Consider the following 6,912-nt stretch of genomic DNA (forward strand, 5'->3'; position numbering starts at 1 on the left):
TTTCAATCCATTAATAGTTATAATATTTCCCATTTCATGCAATCCAACAATCTTTTTTCAATACTTGCATTTCCATATTCCATTATGATCTTAATTTCCAAATCACATTTCAACCATTTGTTCAATTCCATGACCATTCTTCAATACTTGCATTATTATATTCATTCAAGAACACAAAAACGAAATTTCCATTACAACCATTTGTTCCATACATGACCGTTACATTAAAGCCAAACATTTAAAACTAAATTCAATATTGCCATTATATTCAATCATCATGTTACATTCAAATTTCCATTTTATTTATTACAAAACCATTCATTACAATTAAAACATTCAAATTACATTACACTTCTAAAATTACAAAGTCATGATCCAAATCCTATTCATTCAAAATTCCAATTACATGACTATACATAACCGTTCAACACAACCATTACAATGTTATTCCCAATTTCAAATTGCAACAAAAACCATTTTTTACACAACCTGGATTCCAATCACATGCAATTGTAAACCAACATTGCATACCTAATCCTATCTCCCAAAAACTACAAAACCCAAAATCCAATAACCACTTGATGACCAACATGTCCAAAGCTCCACCCAAGCAATTCCAAGCCAATGCCCATCCAAAGTTCAAGTAAATCCCAAAACCATGGCCTGCATATTTACAAAAATGAGTAACTTGCAAAAATCAAAACTTCACAAACTTCTTAAAGAGCTATAGCAGAATTTCACCACAACTTCTCATAAAAATTGGTTGAGCTTTGCAAGAAAGGGCTAGTAACAGAATTATGAACAAACTGAAAGAAAGAAGTTTCAAGGAATAATAGATATAAGGAAAAAGCATGACAATTGGAAGAAGAAAATAATTTCTAACAGAAACAACGACAACATATTAACCTCTTTAATAGACCTAACTGCTAATAGTTTTAACACATAACAATTAGCTATTAGTTTCTAATTGACTTCATAGCTGACAACACATTTCAAAATTTCTAACTCACTAAATCACTAACAGAAACCAACCATTAACAGAATATAACCCAACTGTAACAAACTCTCAAAACCTACCCTTCAATTACCTCCAACATTTCACCAACTATACCACCACCCTTCCAAGCTTCTCAACAAACCTCATAACACTTCCAACTTCCAACTAAACTGAACCCCCTCAAGACAACCTACCAACTAACTGTCATGAAAACCAACCGAACCCTTAACCGAAATTCCCTCAAAGCTTTTTCAAGAAACCTGCAACAGAACCTAACATAACCATTTTTTCCCCAACCCAATAACCCCTTCTAACAGAACTGGAACTGACTTCTAACAACCGTTAACTATCCCTAACCGAATCCTTCAATCACTCAATGAACCTCTAACTTCACTTCATAACTGAAATGATAAACACAAAGACCCTCTAACCAACTTCTTCTAACAACTTCCACAACCTGCATAACTTCTAAACTGATTTCTCCATCACAGAACCATCCCAATAACTCCAACAACCTGCAAACAGAACAAACTCCCGAACCTCCTTCAAAAGGGATAACCGAACTGACTCCCAACCTTCCAAATTTCATCAACAACCTTTCTCAACCATTTACCTATAACCCTTCAAGCTGGCTAGCTGAAAATCCATCCTCACAACCCCCCTAACCAACTTTTCAACTGACATAACAGAATCTCTTCAACCATTTTCCATAACTCCATAACTGAATCCTAACCACCCCTTCTAACTGTCGTAACCAACATTCAACGAACCCTCAAAGAACGAATTTCCAGAACCCAATAACACTCACGCCTCCATTCGAACCTCGCTCACCCATACGCCACTCAACCTTCAATCATAAAACGGGAGGAGAAGAAGTGAACAGAACAACAACAATACAAGTAGAACACAAGAGATGAAGCTCAACAGTAAAAAAGAAAGGGAAGCTTATTATTTACCTCAACTTCGACGAGAAGTCGACGACACATACCAGTTCATCTCAATGCACAAGTCCGAACAAATCTTCGTCTTCAGCTTCAATCAACAACGCACGAACCAAGCTTCACTCTTTATCATCAACGATAAATCGGCATCGACGAACGCGGAATAAAGCATTTCAGCATTCATCATACGATCTCCATCACGAATCAACAAGATCAACAACACAAATACAAGGTTCTTCCCTCTTCAATCTTCTCCATTTCGTGCGAAATTTCAGTCTCGGTGTTGAAATACATCACGAATCCACCGTCGTTCTCGACTTTTTCATCGTGGAAGAAACTGATTTCTTGTTTTTTCGGTGAGTTTTTATGGGTTGTGCGTGCGAGGGTTATGCACCGTCGATGGAGTTCTATGATATGCTGTCGAAGGTGTTGTTCGAGCAAGGAATCCCGTTAAGATGGAGCAATGTATAGGCTGGGCATCATGTAGATTTTGATCCCGATGTTTTAGAATTAATGCCATTGTTAATCATGCCACAATATGATATAATTTGCCATTGGTTTTTGATAATCCATTGTGATCATTGTGTAGATTGGGATTTATATAGTTAGATATTGATTTTACCATGATTTCGTTATAGGTTAATTTCTTCATTCAATCCGTATATCACATTATGATTGTCATGATCATGTTCATTTAGATTAGAATTCAATTCATGATTTGGATTATTAATATACCATTTTCTTTTGTTCCCTAATTCATGTTTGGGTATATTTAGATCCTTAAAATTAATGTTCACTTTAATTGTCCATTTAATCTATTCATTTGGTTTGTGATCATATTGATAAATTGAAAATCCCATTTCAATTTAGGTGATGAATGTTTTATATGCTTAATTTCATTTTCCGTGATCACATAATAGATCTTTGATTGTTATTCATTGGTTAGTCCATTACCATTTGAATTGATTTAAACCATTGAATGTGCTTACACTTGTTGTACTATTCTCATTTGACTTTATCTCATGCTAACCCGTTTGTTGCTTTGTGTTTCCACATGTGACTTTGAGATTCAAGCACACTTGTAGCTAGTCATGCTTCTAACCTATCCAATAGCCTTATATTGTTTGAAGTATCATGCCACTTGTATGCTTTAGGCATGATACATAGTTTGTAACTTGTATAATTCTTTCCATTTCCATTTATGTTGTATTGCTTACATCCCCCATTGTAGGTCAAACATCCCCCCACCCCATGATAATGTAATAGCTTAGGTTTATTTGTTTTAGTTAACTTACCATGCATGCTAATTAAGAAGATAAAAAAACAAAACGATAAATAAAGCATTTCAAAAGAACAAAAGGTACTTGATCCAACGTCAAGTTATTTTCCGAATAAAACTCACGCCATTGCAACGCGAATACTTGATCCAAAATCAAATATTCCTCATTCATTCCATGATCCATGATCCACATCTCACCTCCATTATCTTCTCAATCTCATTCTATCTCTCTCCTCCATTCTTAACACACTTTTTCATAATAAACTCAAACACTTGATCCAACATCAAATGTCTTTTTCAAAACCTTTTCATAACAAATTGGAATGCAAAAATGGGGTGTACGTGCTTGTACACAACATTCAAGTACTTGGGTTGTCGGTCGTACTTAGCTTGAGGACCCGATACTTAACTTCCCCCTTAAAATATCTAATTATTCAAACAAGTTAGATCTAGGTGCTATGAGGGAGAAAAAGGGTAGTTAGGACTCCATTGTCCTCTCAACTCCCAAGTATTATGATTGTTGGTCGTACTTAGTCAATGGTCAGATACTTGTCTCCCTTTAAGTTCCAATGATTAGACTTGATAAACTCTTTTCACAATTCAAATCTCTTTTTTGGATGAAAGATAGTGGTTAGGATAACATTGTCCTCTCAACTCCCGAGTTTTTGGACTGTTGATTGTATCTAGCCAAGGGTCTGATGCTTGTCTCCGTACATAAAATAAACCCTAACAAATTAAATCATCTTTTGCCTCAGTGCACTCTCTTTAAATCTTTCAAAAAGGACGTGTTACTTCCGTTCTACCGTGAATTACGCTTAAGCCTCCATGTGTGAGCAAGTAATGTTTAACTGCTAGAGTGCGATCCAAGCACATCCATTTTACCGCAAACAAGCAATTACTTCTTGCTCCCATGCCAGAGTATACAATAAAGTGAACAGTAGCACGTGAACATCAATATTGTTAAGTAAAAACAACCAAACAAATGTTCCATTTGTCAGTCGAACTACGGAGCTCTGACTTCCTTATTGCTCGTATGAGGATACGTAGGCACAAGGGACCAAATCCTTGGCGAGCACACTAATTTAAAACTTATTTTCTCTCTCCATCTCATTCTTTCATCTCATTCTCGATAGCAAGTAACATACAGATAAACAACATCCATACGCATTTTATACGAGCATGTGGTTCCCATAAAGTACCATGGATGTGTGGGGTGCTAATACCTTCCCCTTGCATAACCGACTTCCAAATCCTCTCTGGGTTGCGAGACCATTCTTCATTTGGGGTTTTATCTCTATTTTCCCTTTCCTTTGGAATAAATAAAATCTGGTTCCGACTCTGTATTTTTCGCGACGCGACAGCAGTTGGAGTAACAACTGATCAACATCAACTCTATGGTTGGGGTAATAATTGATCAACATCAACCCTACGGTTGGGTTAATAACTGATCAACATCAAATCTACGGTTGAGGTATCAATGATCAATATCAACTCTGCGGTTGGGGTAAAAATTGATCAACATCAACTCTACGGTTGGGGTAAAAATTGATCAACATCAACTATGCGGTTGGAAGCAAGAATATTATCAAATCTGCGGTTGGAAATGAAAGTATGACATTAACTTTGTGGTTGGGGTGAATATCATCAACTCTACGATTGGGGATAAAAGTGATCTACATCAGTTCTGCGACTGGGATGACAAATGATTAACATCAGTATGGTAACCGAGAATCAAATGAATAAACTGGACAAACATCAGCATGACGGCTAGAAAAGAAACTTGACAATCATTAGCACAATGGCTGGAAAGAAAACTTGATGACCTCAGTATTGTGGCTGGAAAGATATTGAATAACCTCAGCACGACGGCTGGAAAGAATGTTGAATAACATCAGCATAGTGGCTGGAAAGAAATTGAATAACATTAGCACTACAGATGGAAACTTGCAACATGGAAAAAGAACGACATGATATCTCACTGGTACAATGGCGGAGATGAAGTTCTAGAAATGTGGTAATCACTTAGACTGTCAAACCTACATCATGTGTCCAAATAATCAAGAAGGGAGTAGGTCATTCGTCCAGTCCCTTATTTTGTACTAAGGATGCAAGGTTTTAACAAGGACAACTCTCTCGCACAAACGACCGAGAGGACTTATAAAAGGTAAGTGAGGATACGTGATTTCGTGCAAAAGGAGTCGAAAGAACTTAAAAAAAGGTGAGTGAAAACAACATAAACGTTTTCGTGCAAAAGGCAGGGAAGACTCATAAAAGGCAAGATACTGACGAAAGGCCAATCATACTTGCAAAAGGAAAATAAAAAGGAAATACTTCGGGGGAATATGTTGGGAATACCAATTAGGAATTTTATGGGGATGATGTCCTCTTCGGAGAAATAATATTGTCTCAACTGATTATTTATTTGTGCTTTCGAGAAAGGCTTGAACCTGGCTTATGCTAAGTATGCATGTTTGATTTTGTATGGCGTAATGCTCCATCTTAATGAATATGCTACGCATTTTAGTGATTAAATTCTATGTAATGATGATTACTATATGCAAGGTGTTGATGTATGATCAAGATTTTGTTATGTACGGGTTATGCAGAGCCAAACATTTTTTTGTCAAAAAGGATAGGGGTTAGGAATTTAAAATACTAATGACCATTGGGTTTATCAGGGTTTTTAGTTACCGATGAAGCGAGTTTTTGTTTAAGTATGCCAATGATGATTGGGCTTTAAAGGGTGTCAATAAATATTAGGCTTTGAAGGATGCCAGACAAGTTGGGCTTTAAGAGATTCTAAGCAAGTTGGGCTTTTAGAGAGGTCAAGCGAGGTTGGGCTTTATGGAGGTGCCAAACAAGATTGGACTTTGAGAGAGGCAAAGTGAGGTTGGGCTTTATGTAGGTGCTAAGCAAACTAGGCTTTTAGAGAGGATAAGTGAGGTTGGGATTTATGAAGTTGCCAAGTATGATTGGGCTTTGAGAGATGCCAAGCAAGGTTGGGTTTTATGGAGGCGCCAAGGGTGATTGTGCTTTAAGAGAGGCCAAGCGAAGTTGGGCTTTGTGGAGGTGCCAAGTATGAATGGAATTTGAGAAAGGCAAAACGAGGTTAGGCTTTTTCAGATGCCAAGCAAGTTGGGCTTCATGGAGGTGCCAAATATGATTGGACCTTGAGAGAGGCCAAGCGAGGTTGGGCTTTATGTGGGTGTCAAGTATGATTGGGCTTTGAAAGAGGCCAAATGAGGTTGAGCTTTTTGAGATGCCAAGTGATTTGGGCTTCATGGAGGTTCCAAGTAAATTTTAGGCTTTATGGAGAGGGCCATGCAAAGTTGGGCTTTATGGAGAGGACAAATCAAATTTGGGCTTGATGAAAGGTCCAAATCAAATTTGGACTTTATGGAGAAGGCCAAATCAAGTTTGGGCTTTTTAGAGGGGGTCAAACAAAGTTTGGGCTTTAGGTATTCTTGTTTGTTTTACAAGGCTTCATGTTATGTTATATGGATGATATGTATGGGTGAAGCGATATAATTAATGCATGATGATAATTTATGTAATCGTTTTGAAGGTTCAACAAGTGCCCCTGAGGTGGATCATGTATGGTTGAAACTGGGAAGAGTCTTGCTTGGCTACAAGACTTCTTGTTGAAAAGTTATGGGATGTGCTTAGCATGACTTATATTACGTATGATATTAGGC

The 6,912-nt window shown here is 37.2% G+C and overlaps 1 long non-coding RNA gene across 1 annotated transcript; it reads right to left on the bottom strand.

The window, feature by feature from the left end:
* Positions 1-280: 280 nt before the first annotated feature.
* LOC127092979 (uncharacterized) lies at positions 281-2,765 on the bottom strand. The gene is made up of 2 exons (XR_007792363.1): positions 1,954-2,765; positions 281-663 (listed from the first exon to the last, which is right to left on the bottom strand). It is a non-coding gene; the product is annotated as an uncharacterized LOC127092979 (long non-coding RNA).
* Positions 2,766-6,912: the final 4,147 nt, after the last annotated feature.

The sequence above is a fragment of the Lathyrus oleraceus genome, chromosome 6 (assembly GCF_024323335.1).
Source record: "Lathyrus oleraceus cultivar Zhongwan6 chromosome 6, CAAS_Psat_ZW6_1.0, whole genome shotgun sequence".
Classification (NCBI taxonomy): Eukaryota; Viridiplantae; Streptophyta; class Magnoliopsida; order Fabales; family Fabaceae; genus Lathyrus; species Lathyrus oleraceus.